The sequence below is a fragment of the Pinus tabuliformis genome, chromosome 3_1 (genome assembly GCF_031772625.1).
Source record: "Pinus tabuliformis cultivar Carrire ecotype Pingquan chromosome 3_1, CPIR1, whole genome shotgun sequence".
NCBI lineage: Eukaryota > Viridiplantae > Streptophyta > Pinopsida > Pinales > Pinaceae > Pinus > Pinus tabuliformis.
In genome coordinates this window covers 938,616,197-938,630,757 of record NC_142301.1, presented here as the reverse complement: position 1 = coordinate 938,630,757, position 14,561 = coordinate 938,616,197, and positions in this window count along the sequence as shown.

The following is a 14,561-nucleotide window of genomic DNA, read 5'->3' as shown; positions in this document are numbered from 1 at the left end:
CAACACCTGAAAGCTATACCTCTCATTCACCAATCCATAGACCCCTTCTCTACCCATGCCAACCATCCTCATGCTCCAGAAGTGAAGAAATGATTAAAAAAAAGTGAGGGAGAGGCAACTACAGGACATCCTGTAGCAGCCTATCCCATAAAACAAAAAGTCACATGATGCAGTCAGCTTCAGCATGGAGATCCAGAGGTCAAAGAATCTCCTCCAGAGCTTCGCAGTAGCATCGGGATCATCAGCATCACCATCCAATACCTGCACATCAAGGAAAAACATTAGAGGAAAAAAAGAAGACGAGAAAAACACATGCAACAAATACAAGCAAGGACTTCACTCTCCAACAGACAACATCTACAAGAAGGCTAAGAAGAAGCTAAAAGAAGAAATATGATGGAGAGATGGGTCAGATATTATTTAGGAATGTTGATATAGGTCCCCCAACACCTGCACATCAACATCAACTCAGCAGCAACATGCATGTCTCTCCAACAACCATCAGGTAGGTACAGGTATGCAATATTCTTGACCTCTTCCCTTGAGCATATTATAGTTAGAAATTTGTTGTCAATGCATGAGAGATGTGGTTTTATAAGCTAAGAATTGGTTAGCAGTCTCAACCTCCTTGAATTAGTTAATTGCAGCTCACTCCTTCACTCATGCAATGTTGAAAAGTCAAATTATGAAGGGTGTTGATTTCAAGGAATGAGGACAACAGTTAAAAGAATAATTTTTTGCAATGGCCAAGTCACCACAACACTCCAAGCCCTCCGTCCACTTCATATTCACTATCTATTCGTCATTCATCCATCCCATTTCATTCTTGAAAAAAAAAAACAGAGCATCCTCTCCATTTTCACAAACCTACACTACTCTCTTTGAGCCTTAGCATCATCATCCAATCCCTCTTCATCATTTCTCATCACTCCCATATAGTTAGAAGACCTTGAAAGAGCAGGAATGACTACTATAGGAAGGCAGAATGTTGCTACAAGAAGGAAGAAATGAACAAATTAAGCTAAATCCCAAGATGTCAGAGCTTAAGAGAGATCTAATCAAAACAAGGAACTCCAAGGTCATTAGGTAGTCATCTAGGCCACAAGAGAGAAGAAGAAAGCAACAAAAGGAAATGAGGCATTTGCTATCAAAACAAAACTCAAACTGTAGTGATGAAAATATGTTTTGCAAGAGGTCTCCAATCTCTTTCTAGCTTTTGTCCAAGGCCTAAAAATGGGAAAAAGACATGGGAGTCAAGTTGAGGGCCTGTCTTAGGCTTAGAATATCATTTATGCTCAAAAAGGGTTTCTTGTAGTTTTAACATGGTTTCTTGTAGGTTTCCTGTAGTTTTGACATGAATTACTACAGGATGTCCTAGTTCTCATCTAAAGGCAGTTTGAAGGTTTTAGAGGTGTCCAAATGGTGGAACAAGGTAGCAGAAGGTTGATAAGGATATGGAAGACCTTGCTAAACTAAAAAATATTCAAGAACCCATCTTTAATAAGGGAAAGAAAGCAAGCTAATGGTCTCAAGAAACAGAGATTTTTCTTTGCACAAATATGTTTTTGGCCTTGTCCTTGCAGAACTTACAGCGAAGACTCTTAATTCACAAGAGAGAGGCCACCAGGGCCATGAATGAGGCACAATGAGGTCACTAAGTTGCTCAGAGGATGAGCAACACTTTCAGCAGGGGGTATGATGGGCCTCTAAATTAGACATAAATTAAGGCCCATGCCTCTAAATTAAACATAAATTAAGGCCTATGATTATCCTTCAGCACATTAAACCTCTCTTCTTACATTAGATAATGTATTTTTAACTTTAATATATTCATTAGGAAGGTTTATGAATAATTGCATATTTGTGTCTAATGTTATTTATTTTTGTGGAATGTTATGAGAATATTGGGAAGATTATGAAGATTTGGAGGAGGAGATAATTTAGGGGCTTGTTCCCTACTACAAGAGGATCAATAATAAATAATAAATCAACAAGATATTATGGAATTATGTCACAGATTGTGAAACTCCAATGATTGAGAAAATCTAGGAATGTGTTCCTTGCCATTTAATGCAGATTCCTAGTATTGGGAACCAGATCCACTAATCAAGGGATTTTCGTTGGGAATGCTTCCTCCATTCATGGGGAATGATTCCTAATCATTTTTTATAAGTACCAAGTCGAATTTGTCTCTAGTGATAGATTTTCATTAGTGTTCTTGTGGAGAGGACTCGTATTTCTGCAACTCCATTGTATTTTCTTGCAGGGATGCAATTGTATTGATGAAATAATTAATATTGGTGTTATGTTCAGCGTCTAAATCTTGTTCTCCTCCATAGGTCTTTGAGTTTCCTTGGGCTTGGCCATCCCAAGAGCCTTAGAGCCCTTTTGGATCATTTTATTTCCTTCTTTTCACTTCTTATTCACATGCATCTCTTGTTTTTATTTCCTTCTACTTTTGCATTTAGTATTAATTATTTCTTGTTGTAGGATTGAGTTAAATGGTTAATGTAAGTTATTTTGCAGGATCAAAAGCATCACTTCATCCTTGGAAAATCTTTGGAAGATCATAGTAATCATTGAGCTACTTGGATTAGCTTTATTATTCCCAAATCTAGATTTCTGAAACTCCTTTGTGGCAAAGAACAATAAATTTCTACTATTTTTTAGAGCATGCTAACAAGCTCCAATCAAGTTGATTCCACTTGCATTAGACCAAAAAAACATTCTATTTCATAACAAAAATTACCCCGCTGCATTTGCATTTGATTAGGTTAAGCATTTTTTATATTTACTAGCTCACTATTTCTCGAATTTCTAGATTTTTGACTAGTAAGGTTTTTGATATTTTTTAGCATGGGTTAACAGAAGTATTTTTGAGTGATTCCACTTGGAATGGGGACCTAAGACATCCTAGTAAATAACACAATTTGTCCCATCCAATTTGGATTTGATTTTCTTGGTCATTCGATGAAGTATAATTTCGTATAGTAAATTTGTAACATTGTGTCATAAATCAGGGGATCCTGTAGGAAATCCTATAGCATCTTGTAGGAAATCCTGTAGCATCCTGTAGGAAAGCATGTTTTGAGCCTGAATTGAGAAAAATCATCATTCAAGCTAGGATTAGGCCTCTACTTTACCTCCATGCCATCAAAACCATTTTAACCCTCTTGCTCCACACTTGTCTCCCCTGCCAAAGATCAAGGAAAGATTAGCATTTGCATTTATAAAGCAAAAAGATTTAAAAAATGAGTTCTTTTATATTTACACATGCACACAAAATTAGTATTCTCTAGATCAGATTTCATGCTCAGTTAGTTTAAATCATCACATGTGATAAATAGGGTTAAGCTAGGTTTCTTTCACATTTAGTTCATGATCTTTATGCAATTAGAATAGGTTTCTTTCCTTGTACTTTCTTTCCTCCAATAGGTTAAGGTTCCATTTCGAACATTTTATTTTCTGCAATTAGTTTAGGATTTGACTTTAGTACATGCACTCCATTACATCATGAAAGAAAAGGAAGGACACATTGTATGCTGCACATATAGTGTCGATACCTCTTAAGTTTGTATGAAACCTAGGTTGATAATTAAAGTCGGTAGTCTTGGGAGTTGCAGCATTCTTGTTGCAATACCGAGGCTCATCACCAGGATTTTGCATCTAAAAGGTTATGTGATGTGGTTTAAGGCATTTCCTGTCGTTTTAGTTATAATCTGACCTTCGCGAACCCTTATTCATGAACTCAAGTGATTTTCAGATAAAGAGAGTTATAAGATTCACGTAACCATCTAATCATGCATGAAATTACATCTAACAGTTGATCCAGATCTTTGCAGAGTAATTAAGATAAAGTACATATAAATATCATTCAGTGCATGTAAATACAGAAAATACACTAGTGCATAAAAATAGACACATAATTGCTTCAAATTTCTTTTTATTACTTCAAATCTTCCTTATACAACTTTCCAAACCCTGCACACACAACTATAGAGGCCCGCACACTCTGTTGCGGACTTACCAAGGTCTTCACGCACTTAGCTACAAGAGCCTTCCCCTTTGCCCAAAACATAGAAAGATCTACAATTACAGACTCAAGGTTATTTCATCCATTAAGTACTTCCTTCCTTAGACCTGCTAAGACACGTTTTTATACTCTTTTCTATTATAATACCATGGTCCACAAACCATGAGCGATCTCAAAACAATACCAAAATATAAGGGGTTTTGACCTTCCTAAAACCCATTGAATCCTATTTGACATGTGATACTCACGCTCTACTCCTCAAAATGCAGAGACTTACAATGTTTTAACAAAATTGACCTAGGGGACCCCAACCCAACAAGCCCCCTACACAATTATGTGACTCGTCCTCGAATCACTCCATTGGTATGCTCTAGATCTTTTCTTTTAGGTTGGTGAATGAAGACTTCACAGGGTGAAGAGCCTCCATGCATTAAATGCCTACCTATCAAACTTCTTCGACCAACTTTTACGTAGTTGGCCTATCGGCTGCTAATTCAATGGTTCGTTGCATCTGTTGCATACTCTTGAGCATGCCTTCCACAGTCTATGAGAGATTCCCTACTTCTTCTTCCCATGGCTGCATTTGTGCAGTGATGATCTACATCTTCTTTTGTAGCTCCTTGATTTGTCCTTGCAAGGATGTCCCCTCTTTCATCCGGGCAAACTGTTGCACAAGGGCTAAGGTGCGTCTCGTTTCCTTTATCTCGTCATACTGCAGTTGCTTATCCTGAATGGAAACTTCGATGATCTTCACTTGTGGGTCCTCCTGCAGCGAGGCCCACAGTTTGAGAGTCTCTTCAAACAACTGGCTACACTCCTTGACTGCAGCATCGAGCTTCGCCCTGTCTATTTTGATGGCAACCTCACATTGCTCTCGGATCTCCGGTGATGTGGCGGGATGCAGCTTCAATTGAAGCTCAATAATTTTGCGTTGTAGATCGAAGCGAAAGTGAACTTTATCCACCTGCACCTTTGATTCTCTAAACACATCTTCCAGTTGTTGCACTTTTTCTTCAGAAGCAGCCTCTAACTAAATTTGGAGGTCGGGGAGCTCACTACATACTTTGGAAATGGCCTGCTCCAGTTGCTCCCTTCTCACAGCTACATCATCACGGTCCTGGAGAGATTTTTGCGTTTCATCACACATTTGTTGACTAGTGATATGTGCATCCTTGATCACCATGAGAGCCCGTTGCTCTCACACTTTAAGCTCATCTTTGACACCCTGGTGTAGCTCATGCAATGTGGATAGGGGGAGTGTCGTGAGGTTAATACTTACATCTTTGGGCAGCTAGGCACTCTCATGTTCTACGACATCGTTCAAATGTAAAGATCATCAGCTAGGGGTACATCGTGGAGCTCTAAGGTGAGGACCAACTTCACACTACTCGATGTCATTGGCTTAGCGCTTGCTTGAACCATGCTCACTTGAACATGGCTCACTTGAACTTGGAACTCTATGAGGTCCGCTTGGACCTTTGTTAAAACAAACTGATACTAATCTTCAATATGGCCCCAAATTTCTTCTGTCGCGGTCCTAACTGTATCTCCAATTTCATCAAGGTCCCCATCAGTGAGGACCATGGCCTCCACACTAGCAGACTTATCAGACTTGTAATTCTTGAGTGCACCTCTCGCACTTGAATTTTGTCGTTGTTTAAGAATAAAGGAAGAATCAACGTTCTTCGAGTCTACAAAGGGGTCTTCAGTACCCTGATCCATTTCTTTTGTATGCTTCTCTTCAATGTGGTGTGGTCTTAAAACACAATTCATTATATTTCACTTCAACTTTTATTACACCCTTGCTTCAACGTTTATTACACCCTCACTTCCGCAATAGCCATTGCATGGATTCAATTTTGAATTTTGACAACTAAAGTAAGTCCATCAAAATAGTTCACAATAAAAAAAATTGAGGACGAATGTTAAATACTTGAAATAAAAAAGTGATAATTAGGACAATATTTTTGAAGCTCACTTAATATGTGCTTCTGTGAAATGTAATAATTGTGTGATCTAATCTATGTATTGTTAGGGAATGCTTATGATCATGATTTATCCATGGCTATGAAAGAGACTTAATAAAAGATGTATGTGAATTTGGTTGACCATTATAACACGCTTAGTCATAATGTATTTCTACGTATATTAACACATGCTTTCAGTATTCTCTCTTAGACACTAACACCCATGGTCCAGGATAAATGCGTAGTACTACTGCATGCCTTCTCATATAAATTAGTGAGCTAAGAGTCATTGCACTTACACCTAATACATGCAAGCAGTACGACATATCAAGGGATTACTTTGAATCCACATGGTATATCGTTGTAATAAAAAAATAATCGTTCTCGATTAATGTTTTGGATTATTTTATTAAAAAATATACAAACCAAGATTTGTGAGATTCAATGGTACAATGTAATAAAATAATTGGTACAAATTGTTATGATTACAACACAAGTGCCATTGTTATATATATTTTCAAATTTATATTTTATATTTATTTTTTATTTTTGACAATTCATAAATAAACCTCATAAAATTAGTCTTATCATTAAGTTTAACCAATGAAAAAATAGAATTTTTGAATTAAAAAATTTCTAAAAATAATTTTAATTTTTAGAAAATTTATTTTAATATAATAACTTTATAAAAAAAATGAAAATTTTTGAAAATAAAAAAAGTCAAAAAACTTTGACAAAAAATTGATTACAATATAAACAAGAGCAACATGGTAGCAATAGCACTGCCTTACTTTCTGGATATTGCCACCATATAATTTTTGTTTAAAAAATAATATAACAAAATATTTTATTGAAATAACACGATGAATATATATATATATATATATATATATATATAATATATATAATGTCAACATTAACACTGTTGCTTTTTTACAATATTGCATAAGGACCAAAATAAGCATCAGGAGAGAACCTGAGATGACACATATTTTCATGAAAGAAAAGAGACCTCTTTTAAATTCAGGGACAAAGTTTCTGCACTTTCATCCTATTCCTACAGACCATCAGAGAATTAAAATTGTAAATGCCTCGATGATACCAAAGAACATCTCACATCCTTGAGAAGATACGAGTTACATCCTATTATATTATTACACATACATATTTGCACAATGCATCTATATTCTATCTCAATAAAGAATTGAAAGAAAAATAATGGTATTTTCCTATCATATTGTGAGACGAGAATCTTTACTTTAATGGTTAGAATAATCCATTTTGTGGAAAATTGATTTTCCGAATTTGAAATTACACTGTAGACCATGATCTCACAGAAATAAAAAATGGTTAGCTGCAGTATTATAATTCAAATGGTTTAGCCCGTGTCTAGAATGCTAAATGGCACCATGGCCAAGCAAATCAATATTATAGCACTCTCTATTGGGTGATGTTATAGTTGATCTATGATAGAAAAAAAAATTATTTGCACAATTATAGATTTCATATGTCCACGGTTATGCTATAAAAATCACACACAAGGAAACATATGAAAAATAAAAGTTTCTCCTTGTTGCTCATGTTTTCTTGGCATTTTACATGTCAGACAATAACTGTAAATAATCTACTTTCGTGATTCTAGCAATTGGAAATTTACAAACCAACAAATTATCATTGTTTGTTGATCACAACAACAGAAAGCAACATGAAATGAGTTTGCATTAATTAGAAATATGATTCTCTAGCCCAAGTCATTGTTAACACTATATGGACAATTACAAAGAATGGTGTTAGGTCTTCCAATTGGAGCTTTTCAGAGGACAAGAATTCTTTGAATGACACCAAGAACGGTTTTGGGGAGATGTATGGATTTAAGACATTTAGGAACCAGGAGGATATTTTCCAAACACTTTATGGGCATATTTTTGTTGAATTACCATATGGATTGGGCTAAAAGGCTTATTTTTGTTGAAATATCATAAGAATCGGAGTAATTTGATTAACAAACATACCATTTCTTATGTTAAATTTGTTAGAAACACAAATTGTCAGTGCAGGTATTTCAAACGCAACATTAAAAATATGTCAAATATACAATATAGTATAGATTGAATGGGAATGAATGATTAAAAGAGAGACTAATCAATTTTGATATTCGAATTGTCAAAGCCGCTAGCATTTTATCAAAATTATCCAAGAGTTTCTTCTCTTTATTTGCAACACATACCTTTGAAAATTTATTTGCATTAAAAAAATTCAGCCAAATAGTAGTATGAAGTTTGAAAATAATAAAATAACTAGTTCAAAACAAAAAAGGATCTAGACTAAGAAACAAGTCTACCTCAAATTTCCTTTCAAGATCATCCAACTTCTTGTCATGAAATATTTGAATTTCTTCCACAAACTGACTAATATTAGATTCATGTCTTTCAATTGTTGTAAAGAAATACGTATTCACCTTTGAAATTACCCTCGTGGACTCTACAGTTCTTTGAATTTCCTGCACTCACGGAATTTTGAAATATAGCATTGTCGACTTAATAGAAGTTGACTTGAATTTTGTGAAAGGATTTGACTCTTGTTGGCTTAAGGGGGCTTAGAACTAGGTTCAGAGTTAGTTGTGCTAACCAAAAAAACCCTACACCACCGGAAATTTCGGCAACAACCCGCATAATGTAGGTTGCAGTCTCACCTAGTGCATTATTGGGGGATGCTAGAACCAGGTGATGGGCCTCTAAATTAGACATAAATTAAGGACCATGCCTCTAAATTAAACATAAATTAAGGCCTATAACCATCCTTCAGCACATTAAACCTCTCTTCTTGCATTAGATGTATTTTTAACTTTAATATATTCATTAGGAAGGTTTATGAATAATTGCATATTTTTGCCTAATATTATTTATTTTTGTGGAATATTATGAGAATACTGGGCAGATTACGAAGATTTGGAGGAGGAGATCATTTAGGGACTTGCTCCCTACTACAGGAGGATAAATAATAAATAATAAATCAACAATATATTATGGAATTATGGCACAGATTGTGGAACTCCAATGATTGAGAAAATCTAGGAATGTGTTCTTTACCATTTAATGCAGATTCCTAGTATTGGGGACCAGATCCACTAATCAAGGGATTTTGGTGGGGAAAGCTTCCTCCATTCATGGGGAACGATTCCTAATTATTTTGTATAAGTACCAAGTCGAATTTGTCTCTAGGGATAGAATTTCATTAGTGTTCTTGTGGAGGGGACTCATATTTCTGCAGCTCCATTGTATTTTCTTGCAGGGATGTAATTGTATTGATAAAATAATGAAGATTGGTGCCATGTTCAGCTTCTAAATCTTGTTCTCCCCTGTAGGTCTCTGAGTTTCCTTGGGCTTGGCCATCCCAGGAGCTTCAGAGCCCTTTCATATCATTTTCTTTCCTTCTTTTCACTTCTTATTCACATGCATCTCTTGTTTTATAATCCTTCTACTTTTGCATTTAGTATTAATGATCTCTTGTTGTAGGATTGAGTTAAATGGTTAATGTAAGTTCTTCTGCAGGATCACAAGCATCATTTCATCCTTGGAAAATCTTTGTAAGGTCATAGTAATCATTGAGGTACTTGGATTAGCTTTCTTATTCCCAAATCTAGATTTTTGGAACTCCTTTGTGGCAAAGAATAGTAAATTTATGCTATTTTTTAGAGCATGCTAACGAGATTCAAATCGAGTTGGTTCCACTTGCATTAGATCACAAAAACATTATAGTTCATAACAAAAATTACCCCACTACATTTGGCATTTGATTAGGTTAGGCATTTTTTAGATTTACTAGCCCACTAGTTCTCGAATGTCTAGATTTTCGACTAGTAATGTTTTTCTATTTTTTAGCATGGGTTAACAGAGGTCTTTTTGAGTGATTCCACTTGGAATGGGGACCTAAGACATCCTAGTCAATAACACAATTTTTCCCATCCAATTTGAATTTAATTTGCTTGGTCATTCGATGAATTATAATTTCATATAGTAAATCGGTAACATCCTATAGTAAATTAGGGGATCTTGTAGGAAATCCCATAGGAAATCCTGTAGCATCCTATAGGAAACTCTGTTTTGAGCCTGAATTGAGAAAAATCATCGTTGAAGCTGGGATTAGGCCTCCACTTGACCTCCATGCCATCAAGACCATTTTAACCCTCTTGCTCCACACTTGTCTTCCCTGCGAAAGATCAAAGAAAGATTAGCATTTGCATTTATAAAGCAAAAAGATTTCAAAAATGAGTTTTTTTATATTTACACATGCACACAAAAATTAGTACTCTCTAGATCAGATTTCATGCTCAGTTAGTTTAAATCATCACACGTGTTAAATAGGGTTAAGCTAGGTTTCTTTCACATTTAGTTCATGATCTTTATGCAATTAGAATAGGTTTCTTTCCTTGTACTTTATTTCTTGCAGTAGGTTAAGGTTCCATTTGAAACATTTCATTTTTTGCAATTAGTTTAGGATTTGACTTCAGTACATGCACTCCATTACATCATGACAGAAAATGAAGGACACATTGTATGCTACACATATAGAGCTGATACCTCTTAAGTTTTTACGAACCCCAGGTCGATAATTAAAGTCAGTAGCCTTGGGAGTTGTAGCATTCTTGTTGCAATATCGAGGCTCATCACTTTCTGGTGTTGTTGCCGGCGAGGTGTTAAAGTATGCATTGTTTTCTTCCCTAGTTGATTCATTTCTTTTTACTTTTTGAAAAAACAAAAAAATAATTGCATTAGGCATATTTCATTTCAAAAATAGGAAGGTGCATTGCATTAGTGTTTTCATTCAAACATAAAAACGAAAAAATCCTCCAACACCAACCCACCCCCCCATTTGATCACGTGGTGCAGTAAGAGCCACATCACCATCCACTTTTGCAGGTACAAGAAGAAGAGATGACAAAGAATGTAGAAGAAATGGATGGAGATGATGACAATGAGCAAGATCCTCTCGGATTTCTCATTCAAGATACCGATGGTAGCGTGCACATAAAGAACATCCCTCCATATTTTCTTCCAAAATTTCATGGTTTAAGGTTAAAGGATTCGGAAACCTTTCTCTTTGAATTTGAATTTTTTTGTAGATCTTATGGTTACTTATTAAAAACTCAAAAACTGAGATTGTTTCCGGCAACATTGAAGGATAAATCTCTTAAATGGTTCATGAGTTTAGGGACTAATTCAATAAGATCATGGAATGATATGCAAAAGATATTTCTAGAAAAATATAAAGATCATGATCTTAAAGAAGAAATATTTAAAATGAATCAAAGAGAAGATGAGAGTCTAGAAGATCTAATAGAGAGGTTCATGTATAATGTTAAGAGGGAAAAACTATATCATTTAGGATCCGACACACTAAAAACAATCTTACTTAGAACAATTAGAGATGAGTGGATTGATCTCCTTGATCTCATGAGTAGAGGTGATGTACTAATTACAATTTGAAGAAATTTGTGAAACATGCAAACACATATCAAGAGGAAGGGCAAGAGTAGGTAAATCAACATCAAGATCGGTAAGTCAAGCTAAACTTGGAAATTTGCTTGATAACTTTAAAACATAAATTCTTAGCAATCTAAGTGAACAAGTAGAAATGTTAAGAATACAAAATGAGCAAAAAGAAGATGTTGATATTCGTGTTGTCCATGCAGAATCACATGATGTTAAATGTTGCTCCTCATTACCAAGGTTGAAGGAAGTTCACCAAGAGGACAATGGAGCAAGTCAATTGCCAATGCAGCTATGTTATGTAGCTCCAAGAGGACCATGGCAGCCTAGTCAACCTAGTATGATGCAAGAGCCTAATTCACAATTTCAAGGTTATGCATATCCACCTCAAAGTAATTGGAACACACCCTTTTCTTGGCAACATTGCCCATCTCAACCCCAAAACCAATTTTGGCAATAATGTTGGAAAGGAACTTATGGGAGCCATCCACAATATCCTCAGTATTTTCATCAATATCCTTCATACCCAACTCCATGTTATCCCTATCATTCATCTCCACCACAACCACAACCGCAACCACATCCATTTCAAATATCCACTCCCACTCAACAACCTGTACCACCATTTCCAAACCCACACATTGAAGTAGCTCAACCCACTTACAATGCTGAGGTACAACACTTCCAAACATCTCCTCTTGAGATTGATGGTATTCACCATAGCTCAAGAAGAGTATTTCAAAAAAGAGATTATCTTGATATCATTGAAGTACCACATCCAGAAAAAGAAGATTCAAATGAGAAGACCACCGAATCATGGGCTACACTTGATGAAGAGTAGACATCAAAATCAGAGATCAAAAGAGCTCCCTCAAGTTTACCATCAAATCCTCCATGTATTCAAGAAAACAATCAACTAAAAGAGGAAGATTTGAAGGTCATGGTAGAAAAAGACAAGAAGAATAATTCAGATCAACAAAAGGACCAAGGACATCAAAACTATATTGAAATATGGTTCCAGACAGTCACTAAGTTGCAACAATACTCTCTTCTTCAATTGTGCTTGTATTCATCAAAGACAAAGCATTTGATCACTCAAATTCACGTACCTGTCAAAACATACATTTCAAGCCTACACATCAGTTTTTCTGCCATCTTGATGTGCACATGGCTCCATTGGAAGTATCCTTATACTTGAAAGTGATTTTGTTTTTCAAGTAGAGTAGGGTAAAACAAAAAAAAAACAAAAAGAAATCTCAAGTGAAAACCTCCTTTGAGGCGTCTGAGATTGGCTCATTGATTAAAAACCTCCATGAGGTGGACAATGGGTTAGAAAAAAAGAAGATGAAAAAGAAAAAAATCCTAGGTGAAAACCTGATTTGAGGTGCCTAGGTAGACCTACTAGTTGAAAACCTCATTGAGGCGGCTAGTAGGCCTAGAAAAAAAGAAGAAGAAAAAATCTTTGCTCCATGTATATCTCTGATGAATGCATGTACTCTCCAACATCTGCAAGAAAAAAAAAAAAAATGGTACCAAAAGAAAAATTGGTCAAACCTAGTCAAAAGAAGTCAAATTTTGACTTTCTCCTCCTTTGCTCAAATGCTCCAACAAGGCCAAGTACATGCCAATCCATCACCCTCATCTATCTCCATCATCAACCAATCATTCTCAAGCTTTTCCCATTCAGTTTGCTTGTTGTCCTAAAAAACTATAGGAAGGCTTTGTTTTACTACAGGAGACAAAAATACATAGAGCAGAAATTTGTTTTTTCCATAGCTTGAAAACCATGCATCCATTTTCCAAGTTGTTTCAAGGGGAGATGCATATGGATTATGGTAACATGCTCAAGCAATTTCAACAAATTCGAGTGCATAGTTTTTGAGAAATCAGCCTCCATCACCTAGATTCATTTTTTCATTTTCTCGATATACGTGCATCCATTTAAAAATTTGTTTCATGGGGAGATACATATGGATAATGGTAACATGCCCAAGCAATTTTATCAAATTCTAGTACACAGTTTCCAATAAATCGGCCTCCATCACCTTCAACCATTTTTATGTTTTCTCAAGATCCATGCATCCATTAACCAATTTTTTTTAGGGGGAGGTGCATAATGATGATGGAAACATGCTTAGAAAGTTTCATGTCAATTCATTCTACCATTTGGGAGATATGGACAAAACAAATTTGCTACAAGAGTTTGTCCTGAATTTTGAAAATATTGTTTGTAGGTCAGTAAGAGGAGGATCAGACCAACAAGAGAGGATCAAAGAGGACTTATACAGTTCATGTTTTCATTTATCCATTCCACATCCTTCATAATTCCATCATTCCCTCCATTTTCTACTCATTTAGCTCAGTTTGCAAGGGTTCTGTGTTTTCTACAAGATTCCCTGTAAACCTACAAGATTCACTGAAAACCTACAGGTGATCCCATAGGAATTAAAGTGGCTTGGGAATCCCAAAAAAAGTAACCCTAGAGCAAGGGGATGACCTGCTTATGTCAAAAAAAAATGTCTACCTCACCAACTCATCATCATACCTCTCTCCACCATGATCACCCTTGCATTCATCCAATAAAGTCAGTTTCAAAAAACTTACAATTTAAAAAAAAAAAAAATAGACAAAAGAGGATGAAAACAGAGAACAAGGGGACAACACCTGAAAACTATACCTCTCATTCACCAATCCATAGATCCCTTCTCTACCCATGCCAACCATCCTCATGCTCCAGAAGTGAAGAAATGATTAAAAAAAATGAGGGAGAGGCAACTACAGGACATCCTGTAGGAAATCCTGTAGTAGCCTATCCCACAAAACAAAAAATCACATGTTGCAGTCAGCTTCAGCATGGAGATCCAGAGGTCAAAGAAGCTCCTCCAGAGCTTAGCAGCAGCATCAGGATCATCAGCATCACCATCCAATACTTGCACATCAAGGAAAAACATCAGAGGAAAAAAAGAAGACGAGAAAAACACATGCAACAAATACAAGCAAGGACTTCACTCTCCAACAAACAACATCTTCAGGAAGGCTAAGAAGAAGCTACAAGAAGAAATATGATGGAGA